The sequence below is a fragment of the Python bivittatus genome, unplaced genomic scaffold (genome assembly GCF_059951505.1).
Source record: "Python bivittatus isolate LINGU-HERP-01145 unplaced genomic scaffold, Pbiv_v1 ctg000070_np1212, whole genome shotgun sequence".
Taxonomy (NCBI): domain Eukaryota; kingdom Metazoa; phylum Chordata; class Lepidosauria; order Squamata; family Pythonidae; genus Python; species Python bivittatus.
The window spans coordinates 34,211,120-34,229,008 of record NW_028277034.1 but is presented as its reverse complement, the minus strand read 5'-3'; the positions used below and the strand labels follow the sequence as shown (position 1 = coordinate 34,229,008).

At 37.5% G+C, this 17,889-nt stretch overlaps 1 long non-coding RNA gene across 1 annotated transcript; it reads left to right on the top strand.

Moving 5' to 3' along the window:
* The first annotated feature begins 7,558 nt into the window (after window positions 1–7,558).
* Window positions 7,559–14,425, top strand: LOC148216872 (uncharacterized). Its single transcript, XR_015794661.1, has 4 exons — window positions 7,559–7,689; window positions 10,494–10,563; window positions 11,446–11,507; window positions 14,000–14,425. It is a non-coding gene; the product is annotated as an uncharacterized LOC148216872 (long non-coding RNA).
* The last annotated feature ends 3,464 nt before the right edge of the window (window positions 14,426–17,889 follow it).

The window sequence follows — 17,889 nt, the reverse complement described above, 5'->3', positions numbered from 1 at the left end:
AAATGAGTAAGGTTGCTCTTCACTCTCTGCACTTCTCCCCCAATGTTCTTTACAACCTCATATTTTCTTTTTTTCTGAACAGATGAGCATATTTCAAATTATTGGGCTGTAGCTACTTATGACTTTTATTTCCAAAGAATGTAATTGTGGTATAGATAGGGCCCAAAGGCATTCTGTGAAAAATAATTCAAGAGAATAGAAGATTGTATTACAATGTACTACAATTTATTTAAAATAAAATAACATATTTAAAAAAAAAATCAGAAGGGTCAAGGATCTAGAGGGGACTAGCAGAAGTATGAATATAATATCATCAAAGCAGATATTATATTCCCTGAGGATAACATTATGGGGAAAGGACTTTGAGAATTACTTCAAATTTTTATTTCTAGTTTTCAGAATATAGGGCTTTGTGTTTTTTATAGGGCTAATGTGTGGTTGATGACTATCTCTATCCCTGAACAATTGGTCCACAGATTATAGGAAGTGTTTCTTTACATTCTCAGCTGGCCCATATGATTGAATATCCAAGATTCTTTATCGTGTAGAGCATCTATTGTACATATCTTACCTATTTTTTAGGATGGCAGTGACACATAGGAATTGGAACTACAGCGCATATCAAGTGTGCTGCTGCTCCTTGGAGAATGTTTTAAAAGACTCAAACACCATTGGCAATTTTGCTGGGTTTGCTTTTTCCTTGTTGACCCCAAAATGAAAAGTCAGTGTTTCTAAATAAAGTAGCTGTAAATGAAATTATCTTCTGTTTCTCAAATTCGTGTGCAAGAATATTGATCAAGAAGATTTAGCATGACATGTTTCCCATAAATGATAATCCAAGGTTTATCATAGATTGATATTCTGAGTATTTTTGTGGGAAAAAAGGAATAATAAAACCTATTATGGACATTAGAGGTTATTAATAACACAAGAAACACCAAAATGAATTATGATTCTTTATTTTTCAATCTAGTGAAATCAGAGCCTTATGGATGTCCCTGGCTGCAGATTATACTGTGTATCCTAAAGTACTGGATGTTCTTCTTGACAAGGTCCCCACAATGGATGAACTGAGAAATGAGACATGTTTCTGCTTGCCCAATGCTGTAAGTTGTATATATGATGAAGGTCTCTTCTTGCCAATTAAGTGATGATATTGGTAGGAGGCACTAGTTCTTTGCTTTTCTCTCCTTTAGCTATCTGCTGTGATATGGGATTTTATAGCACTTTTGGAGAAAGAAGAGCTACTAGAGGGAAAAGAGGATAGTCTTTTCTTTTACTGTTTCCTCTCCATTCCTGGAGTCAGCACAAAACTGTCAATGACTAGCAATAATGAATGGAACCGAAATTGTAGTCCCTGCAGGTAATTCACAAAAATATCTTCCAATAATAGCTCTGTTTAAGCATTAAATTGAATGGTATTAACATTTATGTAGGGCATGAGATTGTACATGCTGGACCTGCTTCTAATGCACATACAGAGCCTGCACTTTCAATCTCAGATCTTATACCTGAAGAACTCTCTATAGTTCATTAAGCAATATTTTTAAGTGTTTTGAGACAGTCCTGACCCATCTTCTCCAGCCTCCTTGAATTCAGCTAGGAAGTCTGAAGGAAAGTTGTACACATGTTTGCTTGGATGCCAATACAGCTCTCCATATGATAAAAGACCCTAATCAAGAAGAGTCATAGTTTGTATGAATAGTAAAACTTGAATCTAGCTGAATGTAAATACAGATCTCTTTCAGACCTCCTGCTGAATGCAGGAAGATCAGAGATTGGAGGGTAGGCTAATGCTAACGTCTCTATAAATTTTCAGACCCTCATATGTTCAGGCAAATGCCTGAAGAAAGTTTAAGTCCTTGATCTTATTACAGATCCAACCACAAACAGAAACTTTCTTTCAAACTTTGTTGCTCAGTGTGAGAAAACTGGGAACTGATGTAGTGGGGCTGGGAGCCAAGGGGATATTAGGCACAGAGCCAACAGAGAGCCACTTTTATGAATGTCACATGGTTTCAAATCCTACATTTAAGCCTATTGCCCAAAGAGAATGACAGTTTAGCCATCTCATTTTTAATCAAAGTTATTTATTATTACCAAATTAGGATTCATTCCAGCAATCTGGAATATCGATTTGGTGCTGGATTAATGAACAAAATATATTAAAGAAAAGAAAAGAAAAAAGAAAAGAAAAGAAAAGAAAAGAAAGCTCTGCTAAGTCTAAACTAAACTGCACCATCATAAGATCATTACAGTATTAAGGAAATAGCAGTATGCTATATAACACAGAGATGGGAATAAGCTATAACATGAGATACTAATGAAAGGTTAAAGACTTGGAGTGGATGAGTGAGGGGAGACAGAAACAGTATGCACATGTGGTATAAATACATGAAGATGAAGATTAAAATATTTCTATTGTTAAAATGTGAATAATATACAGCCATGTTAATTAATAAACCATACATACTGTAATCAATCAATATATTAATGATAATATATTGTCACAAAGAACATAATATGTTGTCATTTAATGGCATGTAATGTGTAGTTTCCTATCATGTGCCCACCTGGGTTTTGGGTGTGGCATCACACAAGACTTTGGGACAGAGGGTTTGGCTATTGTCATGTAGGAGACTCTGGTGGATTCCAGGGGTGCTGCTCCACAGATAGTTGGATGTAAGACACTGTTCATGAAGCAGGGCCATATGGATCTGAGGGGACTGCTGCTTCAATACCAGCCTCCCTGCTACACAGCAGCTTCCCTGCCTGAATTTTTTGACTCTGTGGCCAGATTGGCATTGGATTCCCCAGGCTTATGGTCCTGTAGGATTTCAACCTGCCTTCACTGGGCCTGGTCAGAGGCAGCTTGGGAGGACATGGCAACCATGGACTGGATTCAGGTTATTGATGGCCCAACTCCCAGTGGGGGTCTCACATTGCATCTGGTTTTTGTCTCAGGGCAGTGGTGATATGATCTGGAGTTGGAGGACATTGTCATGTCCTTGTCATGGATGGATCACACCCTTTTGTCTTTGGAGTTCTCTGTGGCTGGCCCCTACTTCAGGGAGAAAGTACCTGTTCAATCAGTGTGCCCCAGATGTTTAATGGATCCAGTGGGGTTCCAGAGGGAACTTGGAGTTGTTCCTGAAGCTCTAGTGCACAGTTCAATTGAGGTTGAATGAATTGTTGCTTGGAATGACCAGATGACTTTGGCCTATATGGACTCTCTTTGCCTATGGATCCCAGAGGGCCTCTTAGTTTTCAGAATAGTTCCAGGAGATCAAGGGATACAAGAAACACCTAGAGTACTGCTGGAGGAAGATCAAGGGTGAGTCCAAACGAGCATAAGTAAGAGCCTGTATTAAGGACTACTTTGTGGCAATAACGGTGGCGAAACATATATATTTCTGTGCCCTTATTGCATCCTCCAATAGCCATCTGATGACCCTGTTTCAGGTGACTTGGTCCCTTCTTGGTAAGGAGGGATTGGGGGAACCCTTGCAAATCCACTATGAGGATTGTGCAAAGCATCTGTTGGATAAAGTTGCTTAGATCAACTCAGAGTTGGGCTCTAGCTGTATTAATTCTGTGGAGATGATCAGGGTTGGGTCTTGTCTGGTTATCTGGGTTGATTTTAACCTGGTTATTTCTGAGGAAGTAGACAGTGTCCTTGGGTTGTTGAATTCTGCCAGCTGTGTATTAGATCTATGTCATTCCTAGTTGGTCAAGGTCGCCTGGGAGCTAATAAAAGCTTCTTTGCAGGAGGGAGCTGTTTCATGTGTCTTGAAAGAGGCAGTGGTCTGCCTCTCCTCAAGAGATCATCACTGGATGCAGCAGTACTGGACAATTTCCATCAAGTCTCCAGCATTCCCATTTTGGGGAAGGTTGTTGAGAAGGTGATAGGCCTACAGCTTCAACGTGCTATAGAGGAAGCAGATTGTTTGGACCTGTTACAGCCAGATTTCAGGCCAGGATATAATACCAAGATGGCATTTATCACACTTGCGGATGACCTCTAGCAGGCTTGGGATGTGGGTGGTGCATTCATCCTGATCATGCTTGATCTCTCACCATTTTTCGATACCATTGGTTCTGGTATCCTTCTGGACCAGTTGAAGAGGCTGGGAATGGGAGACATAGTTATTCATTGGCTTTCTTCATTTTTACCAAGGCCAGTTCCATTCAGGGCTGGGGGGGGGGGGGAGGAGGGTTTAGGCCTAAGGTTCTGGTTTGTGGGATGCCAAAGGGCTTGACTCTCTCCCCATTCCTATTTAGAATCTACATGAAACTTCTGGTTAAGGTCATCCATTGTCATGGAGTCAAATATCAACAGTTTTCTTATGACACTAGGTTGTACATCTTCTCCCTGGGCTGTCTAAGTGATGCAGTAGAGGTGCTTTCCCAGCGCCTGAAGGCTATACAAGTCTGAATGGGGAAGAACTTTTTGCTTCAATCCTGAAAAGACTGAATAGCTGTGGGTTTTTAGGGCTCCTCATATCTAGTACTTTATCATCTTTAACTTTGGATGGGGTGATTTACTTAATTCTATTTTGGTTTTGATTCTTGTTCACTGGCTAGATTTTCTTCTGCTGGGTGGCTATATAAGTTTGTTAAATATATAAATTAATGAATGAACTACATGACATGACAAGATATGACATGACATGACATGACATGACATGAGTTTGAAAAAGACACAACCAGTTATGTTTCCCAAAACAACAGATAGTTCCCATGTGTACTGGATGATGCAAAGATACTCTTTGTCAGAACTCGGTTGGGACCAAACCAAACCAAATGGGAAATAAAATCTAAGGAAACAAATCTCTCTGAACTCTGATTAGTTTGATTTATTAATAAAAAGGCAAAGATGAAAGCACAAGAATTCCTTGCTTCCAGATGTGATTTTTTTTTCTTTCTGTCTATCAAACTTCTTCCATACTTTCAATCAAAGGGAAAGTATGGAAGTCTGTCACTTCTGGCAATGTGACCCAAGTTACAACTGGACAGTATTTACATAATGGTTAACAATCCCCTTCTCAGTGTTAGAATTTATTCCCATACTTTGGTAGAAACATACCAGGAGGTATGAGAAAAGTGCCAAGCTTTGATGGACTGGTCAAACATTGTTGAAAGGTATAAAAAGGTATGGGAATTGTAATCTAGCATAGAATGAACATTTTGTGTTAGCGTCCCATCTTGATTCTTCATTGGTGCTATCATCTTACACATAGAACTAGAGTCGCCGTACTGAAAAACTTTACCATGTAATTTATTTGCTTGCAGTGTGGCAGTACAAGCCCTTCAAAATATATTGAAACTTGCAAAGTGTGAATTCCACATCTTGGACACAATAGAGGAAGACCATGGCTGGGATATGATGATAGATGCTCAAGAGCAACACAAAGGGTTTGCTTCTCTAGGGAGGTAAAGTACAAAATTGTGGATCTGTTTTAGAATGAGGTTTTTAAAGGGGAGATTTAACATGGCCAGTTGGAAGGGGAACTTCTACCATTTCAAATTTGGCCAATTTCTCATTTTCAGAGCAATACGCAACTGTATCCCAGGTTTGTTTCCTAGGAGAGTGATTCCAGACTTATTTCCTCATCTTTTTTCACCAAAGGAAGCTTGGAGGAAGGATTATGCTGCATTTTTTGCAGAGGTACTGTATGTTTTTCGCAAACAGCTAAAACATGGAGAAAGCTGAGTGATGGAGATCTTGGCCTGAAGATACCATGCCCATGACTGCTTATTTCCCTTGAAAATAGGGTAGGGAAGGTGGGAAAATGACCAGACTTACTAGATAGAGTTGTCTCTAGTCTTCTAAGCTGATTTTGTGGGGATATGGAGCTGCTGCATAAACATTCAGTAAATAGCTAGAAAAGGAGGGTAGGGATGTGGGGAGAAGCTGCAATGGAGAAATTCATAAGTTTATAGTTGGGCCCCTTTGTTTGATGTTTTTATCCCAAGTTTACTTACCCTAACTCCATCAGGCAGAGACAAAAAACACTGAAGCAATGCATGAAAGGACAGGAAAAAGAAACATTTCCATAAACAACTCAACAGTTGAGCTGAAACAACTATGACAAGAATTATACCAGTTATGTGGGTTTTTTTTTGTTTGTTTGTTTGTTTTTGCTGTATAGCCTTTAAAACATCAGATATAAATGGCATCAGATCACTAGTATGAAGAACTGGTTGTCTGAATTCACCTTAAGTATTCAGATGATGACTTAGGCTCCCACTCTGTAAGACTCATACCTCTTTGATTGGCAAGAAATTGAAAACTATGCTTTTGTGTTGTTCTGTTCAGTTTATAGGAAGCCCCTATAAAAAAAAAACCGAGACTATTTTCATGAAAAAAATCTATATGGCCATGAAGCACCTTCTTAATGACAGAAATAATATCATAAAAATGTATGGCATGAGAGGACTCTGTAATGCAGTCCATAGTCTCCCTCAAAAGGTAAGCTTCAACAGCCACTAATGAAGTACATAATACACCATTGTATAGGAACACCACCGTTATTAGATGAACTTGGTTTCAAGTTTCAGAAAACTAACTTTTTTATGGCCTTGCTTCTATATTTTATTTATCAGGATTTGATTATGCAGTGAGGCAACATAACAAAACTGACTTTCTTCCTTTCAGGTCAAAAAGGAAAAGGAGCTCATTTTAGAGTTTTACCTGAAGTCTCTAACAGACCCATGCTATCTAAACATCAGGCAAGAGGCAATGTCAGGAATACTAAGGCTTTTGCCCCACTTCTCATCCATTAGAACTTCCACTGCCACTGTCATAGCAATGCAGGCCCGAAGTTTTTTTGACGAAGTGAGTAGCAAATATCACAGAACAAACACTGCTGATCTTTTGAGGACCTTTAAGTTGCATAACTGGTTGAATTCCACAAACTATATGTGTGAAAGAGAAACAGAGGCACCGGATAACTATTATAGATGGCGTTGCTGTAAGACAGCCATCAACATTTTCTTAATCACTTGGTACTAAAGCAACATCATTACCCAGTAAAGTGTGGTTTGCATACTCTTGGTGAATGTGTAGGGGGCGTAGGGGGAAACCCTTTCAGTGTAACACAATAATGGCTTATTCCCTACATGACAAGGATTACAGATTCAAAGAAAATAAACGGTAAGGTAGAAACCTTGCTGATTTGTTTACACATTTAGAGAAAGCAATGAGTTCTCTTCAAGATATGAGCCAGATATTTCAGATTTAAGGGCTTCTGATTTCTAATATTTAAGTGTTCTCTCACACCCAGGACATTCTGATCGTTTTTATGTACAGTTGTTGCTATCTGATCAGTATGATTCAGTTTCTTTGAACATAGCTAAATTTTGTTACACTGTTTGTAAAATTAGGCAGACTTTGATTGCCCAGTGATGATCCCACCATTAGCTGTAATATATTATCATGTTTTGTTTTGTTTCATTTTTAATGCATTTTTATTTGTAATTCTGTTCTGTGACTGTAATAAAATATTGATTGATTGAAGTGTTCTTCTCTGTCAGGAGGATCCCTTGATAAGACGGAGTGCGCTGGAAGTATTTGGTCAGCTGAGCAAATTCTTTTATGGGAGGAGTAATCTCTTCTGTGACCAGATGGAAAAGAGCTTGGTAGATCTGCTTATTCATCTGCAAGATAATGATCCAGAAGTTGTAGAAGTAAGAAATGCTTAGTCTGATTATAATGAGGTCTCATTCCAGTATGGGCTGGAACAGTTCATAACATGGTGAAATAAATGAAAAATGGGAGAAATACATGGGCATACACTTGCATTATATTGCCATGTTCCTTGATTGGATTTCCCATTCCCTCAAAGAGTCTGAGAAATGATTGATCCAACAGGCAATCTCTGTCACAACATTGTCCATCAAGATTCCCTTGTTTCCACATATTAGAACAAAATCTTGTTTTTCTCAAGCCTTTCCAACATGACTCCCCCCTGTTTTTTTAGACAAGCAAGGTTACTCTTTCGAGGTGTGCACGATTTCTGAGATACAAGCCTGTGCAGGATCTGATAATGACTTTCCTACACAATGAAAAAGCAAAATCCACAACCAGTTTTCTTAGGGATGTCTCCAGTTTGTTGGTGAGTAAGCAGAGGGATTCTGAGGAGCAGAAGAAATGTCAGGAGTCAGTGACAGGAACAGGAACTTATAAATCAAGATAAATAACTCACTATTTTCTTCTGCCTTGGCACAATTCATTTTTGTTTCTTATTAGATCGAAAAGGTTTGCTATATATGTCCACTCTGCTCCTGACATTTCAAGATGTAACTTTTATCTGTTTTATGTTTTTTCCAGTGTGATAATCCCTAAACTGAAAAGTAGGCATGCTGCAGAGAGCAGCATAAATGCTCATGAATCACTAGGGTGCAGACATGTACAAGAATTAATGTGCTAATATATGTGCATGTTTAGGATATGTTCTCAACATAGTTGCTATCTCTATCAAGCACCATGGGATTCAGAGGCCTCAAAAATATGAAGGATATATTTTTGAAGTGTTCTAAACACTAACGCTTGGATTCTATATAAGTTAACGTAAGGAAGTTTGTGAAAGAAAAGTTTAGATTCTTCCACTCCATGCTATCTCAAAAGTTTCTCAAAAGATTAAAGGCTTTTCTGGAGAATGTATATGTGCCATGTGGAGCTCCTCTAAAAGAGGGCATTTACTTAAACAGGGCATGTTCCCCAATTTGCAGTAATTCTAGCACTCCAATTTGGGACAATTTTTCTATTACCTGCTAGTGGTTTTTTTCCCTTCTTACTTCAGCAAGCAGGGTCAAAACATTTTTGATTAAATACATGGGAAGAAGAGCTATCTCTTCAATACATGTATCTCATTTATCTTTCCCCAAACATATACATATTTAAGTTACAAACTATTCTCAAAATTTTGAATATGGAATATATTTTCTATATTTTTGGCAGCAAGGATGAGCAGAACTAAATTATCTATGAAGTGCCTTATTAAAATGTGTTTAGATAGCCCAACACATTTAAGATCTGTGAAATTCTTTAAAGGGAAACAGTCTGAATGTTTTAAACCTGAATATATAGCCTGAAGACTGCAGAAACTTCTGATAAATGGGATGTTCTATCCTTCCTTAGCCCTGGGACAACTGCTCACAACATAGCCATTTCTGCATATTTCCTATCTTTTCTGAATAGAGCCTGTGATAATGGCCTAGTAAAGATGGCTGGTGTGGGTCTTCCGGGCTGTGTGGCCGTGTTCTTGAAGTTTTGTTTCCTAACGTTTTGGCAGCACCTGTGACCGGCATCTTCAGAGAGCAGGAGCACAGACAGGAGCAGTTCTCTCTGTGCCCAGGATGAGGTGACCCTTTTGTGGGTATTTATAGAGATCGGGGGGGGAATTGGGGGGTGTGGTGGGGGGCTAGGGGTGTGTGTGGGGGTGTGTGGGGTTTGGGTTAATGAGTGGCTGCTTGTTTTGGTGTTAGAATACATGTGTATCTTCCTGGGGATTAGGCAGGGTTTTTTCTTCAATAGAAGAAGAAGAAAAAACCCTGCCTAATCCCCAGGAAGATACACATGTATTCTGACACCAAAACAAGCAGCCACTCAGTAACCCAATTCCCCCCATTCCCCCCCCCCAGATCTCTATAAATACCCACAAAAGGGTCACATCACCCTGGGCAGAGAGAGAACTGCTCCTGTCTGTGCTCCTGCACTCTGAAGATGCCGGTCACAGGTGCTGGCGAAACGTTAGGAAACAAAACTTCAAGAACACGGCCATACAGCCCGGAAGACCCACACCAGCCATCATATGCCGGCTGTGAAAGCCTTCGACAATACATTGCCTAGTAAAGAGTTTGTCATCACTCTTGATCTTCTCTAAGGAACAGAGTTTCAGGGACATTTCATGGGATCTCCATCAGAGCATTGGCATGCCAGATAAAGAAACTTGCAAACAGAATTTCCTTACCCTGTTAGAAGTTCTTTCTACAACAGGGATGGATACTTTATGGCCCTTCAGATGCAAGTGCAACTCTATCAGCCTTCACAATCATCTGGAATTAAACAACTGGATGGTTCCATGCTGTTCATAACTGTTCACAACTTGATATCATACTTACCTATGTTGCTCACATTAATTTATGTGAGATATAAGTCAAGTCAGAACTGACTCCTGCCAACTGCCTGGACAAGTCCCTGCAGTTTTCTTGGCAAGATTTCAGATGTGGTTTACTGTTGCCATCTTCTTAGGGCTGAGAGAAAGTGACTGGCCCAAGGTGACCCAGTCAGTTTTGTGCCTAAGGTAGGGTTAGAACTCACATTCTCCTGGTTTCTAGCCGGGTACCTTAACCACTAATCCAAACTGGGTCTCATTCCAAAACTATATAACTATACTATATAACTATACACCATGCACAGCTCAATCTCCTGAGCACAGAAAAATTAACTCATCATTACTAATCACCATTTGTGGATTTATATTTTTTAGGTCCAACATTGCCCAGAAAAGCTGAACAAGAAATCAGCATTTATGTTTGCAACAGCTTTACGACTAAACAGTATGAAATGTCTTTGAGGTTTTCTTTCTTTCTTTAATGTAAATTTATTCTTCAATATAATATGACGTTATTAAAGATCTGTGATTTATATCTGTAAATCTACAAGGCTTAATATTACCTGAAAACATGTCATTCCATTTTATGAAAACATGTTTCCAACGTAAAATGATATGGCTAAAAAAGGCACTAGGAAAAAATATATTATATCCAATGCCTTGGGCTTAAAAAATAAGAACACAAGATTTCCCTTATGCTTCTATTTTAATATGGTTCACCTTTATAGATAAATGAAGAGAGGAGAAACAGGAAATAAGATTTTACTATGAAAGCTACAAGCCTGTGCTAACGTTACAGATCAGCATCTGAAGCCTTGTCCATTATAAGAGCTAAGTGATTAGCAACTAAGAGAATTTTCATGGTGGCCTATATCTATTCTTCCTTCTCTGCTGATTATCAGGAGGATTTCAAAGCCTTATTTAACCCATCTGCATTGAGTTAATTGTACAGTTGACTAATGGTATGCTTAGTTAAAGCATATTATGCTTTTAACTAAAGGCTTATCTGTTATTATCACCTAATTTCTTATTTCTTATGTGTTATTTTAATGATTTGGATATTGGATATGTTTTAGAGTTTTTTTAGTTTACATTTTAAAGTAAGTTGGAATTTACCTTGTGATTCCTGTGATCATAATTATTATTAAATAATTAAGGAAATAAAATCATTTGTGGGCCCAGCAGAAAAAAGGATGCACCAATACTATTCCAAGTCCAGATTCTCTTAATAGGCATAACTGAGCCCAGTCTGAAGCAATTTATCCCCTGACATTTTAAATCCCCTATTATACTGAATATATTAATGTTGTTTTCATTTTTCATTTAGATTATCTTACACAGCAAGAAAAAGAAGAAAATAACACTTGATGTGTTTCTATTCATAAATGGGTAAGGCCACCATGTTCCTTGTTCTGTTTTTAAAAATAGTCTACAACAAATTAATACAAATAAGGAGACAAGTGCATGGAACATCACAAGTCACTTCCAGTTCCAGACAATCTATTTTCAGAAATAAATAGATCACCCCAGAATGTTCAAATCAGTCTGTTCCAAAGGAAAATGTGTTGTTCTGGAGCCAAATTACTCCAGTGCAAAACATTTTGCAATCCTTGAAATAAGCATTTTAGTTTTCTTCTAAGGAATCTGCCTGTTGTCCTCCATCTGAACTTTTACCTTCTCATTTGAGCATCTTTTCCTTTCAGCCTTCTCATAGTTATGTCCTTTCCTTTCAATGCATTTTCCCCAAAACGTTTAAGGAAGGAAGCACTGTGTGGAGCTCTTCTGTGTGAAAGACCAATTAGCTGTTTTGATCATTTTGTGCCTTCTCAAAGATTCTTGTATCACTGTAGACACTGATTCTGATTACAATGATGCTGATGTCAACGCAATCTATGAATAGGCCACTTCCATTTTTAATTTCTTATTGTATAGCAGGGGCAGGCAACCACTTTGTGACCAAATTTTTAAAAACTATTATTTTGACATCAAAGAGCTCGGGAGCAGGATGGTGACAGGATGAAATTATCAGAATGGTCATAATGGAGTTGTATTCTTTTTGAGAGTGAAAAATAGAATAAAATAGGAATGTTGCAACTTGCAAGTATATTGGATATGTCACATACATGCATCTAATTTGCTTATTCTTTGGCAACCAAAAAATGGAAAATTTTATACTGCCATCTGATGTTCTACCACAAAAATTCAGCAGTGCAGTCTTTGGGATCTCTTGTGACACCTGAAAATAATCTGGGAGTTCCTAGAGTTTGTAGGTTATATGCTGTCCACATCTGTAACAGAGGCTGTAACATTAACATTTGATTTTGGATATAAGTCTGCTTATTAGAATTATATGCAGCCCATGATGACATGTTTCCATGGTGTAGCACATTCTGTGTGAATAGTCTCCACTATTTTATATTGTAGTCAGATATTTCCTGCTTCAGCCTTGAATTCATGCATGAAAACAAAGCTGTCAGAGTTTACTTTGCTATTGCTTTTCCCATAAGAGGCTTCTAAATGTGATAATGAGGCCCAAGCACTGAGTTTGTGAGATTGATATATCTTGATATTTCCTATTTTTATACTGGAATATGTTCAGGATGAAATTTTAAAGTATGCCACAATCACAGGTCACCTTGTAGTCTTCTTTTCAACCGGAGGGCACTTCCAAATCAAACTGTCCTTTGTACAGAAAGGCAAGTATGTATGTACATATATATGTATGAATAAATAGAAGCTGCTTGTTCTGGATCTAATATAATGGTATATGCTTTCTGAAATGCTGTTTATCAAGGAAGACATTACAATCGTTGGTGGAATATGCAATTTTGTAATTAGAACTGTTCCAGGAAGACTCCAACTCCTAGCAGCCATTAGGCTTTTGCTCTTAATATTCTTCTTATCAGTACCTAGAGAAAAGGAAGAAAATAAATACCAAGTTTTGGATCAAAATACCTTTTTCAAGTTTTCATGTATGGTTAAAACTCATTATTCAGCTGTCTAGTTTAAGAGAAAAGGAGATAACAGGAATGTAAAAGATGTGTGAGTTGTTGGAAAGAGCATGACCAATCGTGGACATTTTGCTAAGTCCCTGTTTTGGCTAAGAAAAATTATTTAAATTCCCTCAGAAATGTATCAGTTCTGCTTTAAATGGAGGAACACCCCCCCCCCCGAATATTCTTCTGTTAAATACATATGTAACAGCACAACACAACGAATAGCAGGTCATAGTCTTTTCCTTCTTCTTTCATTCTGAAGAATACTTTATTCATGAAACATTTAATTTATGGATTAAAATTCAGAATGACACAGATATCAGCAATCTGATTTTCAAAACTTAAGTTGATTATTACGCAAATAAAAATGTGAAAATAGCAAAATTAAACCAGAAACAAAATACACATACTTTGTTCTAACAAATCCACCCAACTCACACCTGAAATAAGCATCATTTAACATTCTATGCACATATGATCACCAAATATGAAAATGACAACCCTATTATAACTGCAGCTATTTAATATAATGATACATCAAACCCTGACCAGGAGCATGAAATTCTAAGTGGTTGCATTACTTTGTAATTAAGGGAAGCTATTCAAAAATACTAGCTCTTATGCTCACCTACCCCTGCAGGGCACAACTGGAACTAATTGGGAAAATAACACCTGTGATGTGGGACCAGATTATCACTAGTAATGAAGTGAACTTCTGCAGGAATGTATCCCTTCAGCTATGGCCATCTGTCAAATGACACATCACATCACACCTGCCCAATCATAGCTTTACCACATTTATATATCAGCAGATGGTGCTGGCTACTACTGTAACTATTTAAGACTGAGCCATAACTTCACTGATTTCTAATCTTATTGTGAAAGGTGCTATTCTGGCGGCTGAAGGTTGCTGAAAAAAAGAGAGAATCCCAATGAGATCCTATGTAACGTGGCCATACCTGTCAAGAGATGAATAATCAGGATTCACAGACAGCTGAGTTTGCCTCCATTAAAGTTTGCAGCACATCACACACTAAGAACTTGGAACTGTGGAAATATTGCAAGATCCAAAGGAGAGAAGAAATATTAGTGTATCACAGTCTTATTTTTATAATTGAAAAACATTCTCCATTTTCCCTAAAAGGGAAACTGTAAATAGAGAAAAATTTGTCATGCTTGATTTAAATCTATTCCTAACATTTCCAATATTAAATCTCTTCTGTCCCATTCTGACTCATTTCCGTTCATATTTTTCCTAATATACACATTTTATACTTGTGTTTTTTTAATATAGACAGTTTTGGAACACAATTTCTCCTCGTATTCACAGACTTTTGTATCTACTGTCTCCTAATAAACACATTTTTGTGTACAATTTCCCTAACATTTGAATTTTTGAATGACTCTGGTTTTCAAACTGCATAAAATATTGGAAAGAGTGAATATCATTTTAAAAATGGATTCTGATTTTCATATGCATGCTGTAAACAAGAAGTGGATTAAGTTCACATTAAAATATGTAGCAAAATAATGCTTCCCTTTCTCTTAATTGTAAGCATTATCTGTCTAAATAAGAAATTGAAAATTTTGTTTTGAAGACTGAATGAGGCTAACAAGTCATCACTTGTCTAAAATAGAGACCATTATTAGGATCATATTATATTCTTCTTTATGTTGCTTGCAAATAATTTCACATATTAAAAATTCAAGTTTTTTACGTTGTGATTCGTTGTTCACCTATAAGAACAAAGGTCTTCGAAATTATTTTATATTTATAAGGAACTAAATATAAAATGACATGATTTTCCAATCTATTAATATCACTTTAGAAAAGCATTAAAATAAGGTAGTTAATCATACACCTATAATTAGGTCTGTGGCCTTTCTTGTAACTGTCTTCTTTATGTAAAGGATTGTATTGCATGCAAGCTAGAAAATATAGCTAAATGTCTTCACAAATGATATTCTATGCCAGAACCCATCATTTATTAAAACTACAAAATATGCATACTTTCCCTGAGGGATGGATTGTATATGTCAGAAATGAACCAAGGCATAACTCCTATTGATGACATGTCCTTAATGGAATGGATGTTTTGACCTGAAATGTGACAGCATCACTTGGGAAGAATACTGTGACATGCTGAAACAGCCCTTTTGGTATGTTACTTTTAGACACATGCTGGCTTAATAATGAGGTTATCAAAATTGTTAAACAGAGTTCTCTAATCATTATTTTTCCTGATTCAAATACATAAACATTAAAAATCATAAGTAAACTTTTGAGGCATATACGATAAAGAAGGTGATAGTGTAATTAAAAAAAATTAGGGAAAGCAAGTAGAATATGGTTTCTGGAATTTTTTCCAGCTCCTTTACTAGCAGTGGGAGGCATCTAAGGGTGTGCTGGTCAATGTCTGGCTCTGCCCACTTCTTGCCAACACTGCACCATGCTGCCAGTTGCCAAACAGCTGATCAGTGTGCTAGGTGTCAGGGCTCAGTTTTGCTTTCCACTGGCTTGCAACGTTCCAGAAAATTTAATAACTGGCTCTTGTGAGCTGGTATCAGCTAGCTCCAGCACACCCCTAAAGGCATCTGTACATTCTTCTGTGCAATGAGGTAATGTGAAGTGTGTATATACTGTATTTGCATATGTGTGCACACTTTCTCCAAAAAACTAAATCAGGATGTGTGCATATGTGTTGCCTGTGTGTAGTCTGTATAAGTCTGTAAGTTCTAATTTGTGTTCCCTTTGTGTATTCATGTTTCTGCTCCTCTCCTCCCCATATTGCATCTATGTCTGTTTGGGTGTATGTGTGCCCTGACAAGCACAGAGTAGGCTGAATATGATCTGCTGTGAATCACATGACCAGGAGGGAGGGATTCACATGGTACAATAAGCAACATTCTCAGCTGCAATGTAACTGCCTGCCCTTTAAGGATGCATTAGGGCAGTGTTGTCCAAACTTGGCCACTTTAAGGTGAGTGGACTTCAACTCCCAGAATTCTGGGAGTTGAAGTCCACTCATCTTAAAGTGGCCAAGTTTGGACAACACTGCATTAGGGTTTTGGTTCGGTTTTTTCCCCCCCAAGAGTGTTTGTCTCCACAGCCCATGGCCGAATCTAATTCATTTTCAGACTTTATCTTTCTTTTGTAGGCTTCTTCCATTACATGAAATTTAGTCATTTTGTTCTATTTTTAAAGAGATATCCTGCTGATTGAGCTACTGAGTCTTGAGAATCTTTACATAATTTCTTTCCAACATCTCACTGAGTTAGGAAAAATAAAAAAGGATGCATGAAAAAACAAAGAATAAAAAGGTTGTGAACACTGAGATAACAGAAATAGGATAAATTCTTATTCATTATGATCCGTGCACAAAACTGAAAGAAATCTAAACAGAGAATTTCTTTTTGTACTCTGCCTTTATCAGTTGCCAGCAAAGTAGTATATGTGAGCCTCAGCGTGCCGGTGAACAGCTCCTTTGGCACTATTAAGCCCTCTGCTGCAGCTGAATTTGGTACAGTTGTCCAGGATAAAAAGGCAAATATAAGCTGGAAGAACTGATGAGGAGTGTCTCTAAGACAGTGTTGTCCAAACGTGGCCACTTTAAGATGAGTGGACTTCAACTCCCAGAATTCCCCAGCCAGCCATGCTGGCTGGGGAATTCTGGGAGTTGAAGTCCACTCATCTTAAAGTGGCCAAGTTTGGACAACACTGCTCTCAGATTTAGACAGGATAACAGGGAATAGCATTACTTTTTTGATTTGATAGATGTTCTGTGGCTGGCTGTGTCCATCATGCCAGCCACTTTGAGTATGATCAGTCTGTCCTATAGCAGCTGTTTTGTTGGAACACCCATGAAATGCTTTACAAATTCCAGATCTGCCAAATGGGCAAAACGCTTGCCTATTCACAACATATCTGTTTTTACCTTGTTTAATATACATAGACAAGATAAATGTAACTCAACATATGATATGTGTTTTTAAGTTTTATCTTCACTGACACTTATTCCCTCTATTCATTGTCTCTCACATAATGCATTTATTATTCATGAAGAATGATAGTCTAAAACACTTGGAGAGAACCAGGTTAGGAAAGCTTATTTTATATTTATATTTATATTTCAAATTTAGTCACTGCCCAAAGAGCAACTCTGGGCACTTGCTCTAAAAGTTTTCCCATGTTGTCTTGGTTTTATAAATATGACTATGCATAATAAAAATTCTGAATGGGACAGCTATACTTTAAAACATACATGTAATTTGAAAGGAACCACTCCCCCACCCCAGAAATGTATTATGAATGTATAAATCAGGTGTTGGGATCCAACAAATTACTTTGGAGTCCTACCATTAAAGAAAAAAAAAAGGACCAATTTTAAAATGACTTGATTAACATACACAATCACTTTATAGTTGTATATTTCAAGCATTTAAAAAATAGTTCCCATAAGTTAAGTTAAATATGAGACCTGGAAAAAGAGACAATTGACTAATTAGCCAATTTTCCTTTAGCTATCATGGAAACAAAAACAATGCAAATATGAAATAACAGAAACTGTTCGACATACCCTGCTCTGACAGAACTTACTTTCCCCAAAATATTTTTACAAATAAGAGATCAGTGTTGTATGTTTGCATGATGAGAGCTTTAATTCCTGTGTCAGAATGAAGTCAACTGGGAGCTTCAAGAAGAATGACTTTTTTGTTAAACTGTTGATTATGATAACAGCCTTAGACAAACATACCCTTTCCATTGCTCTGATACA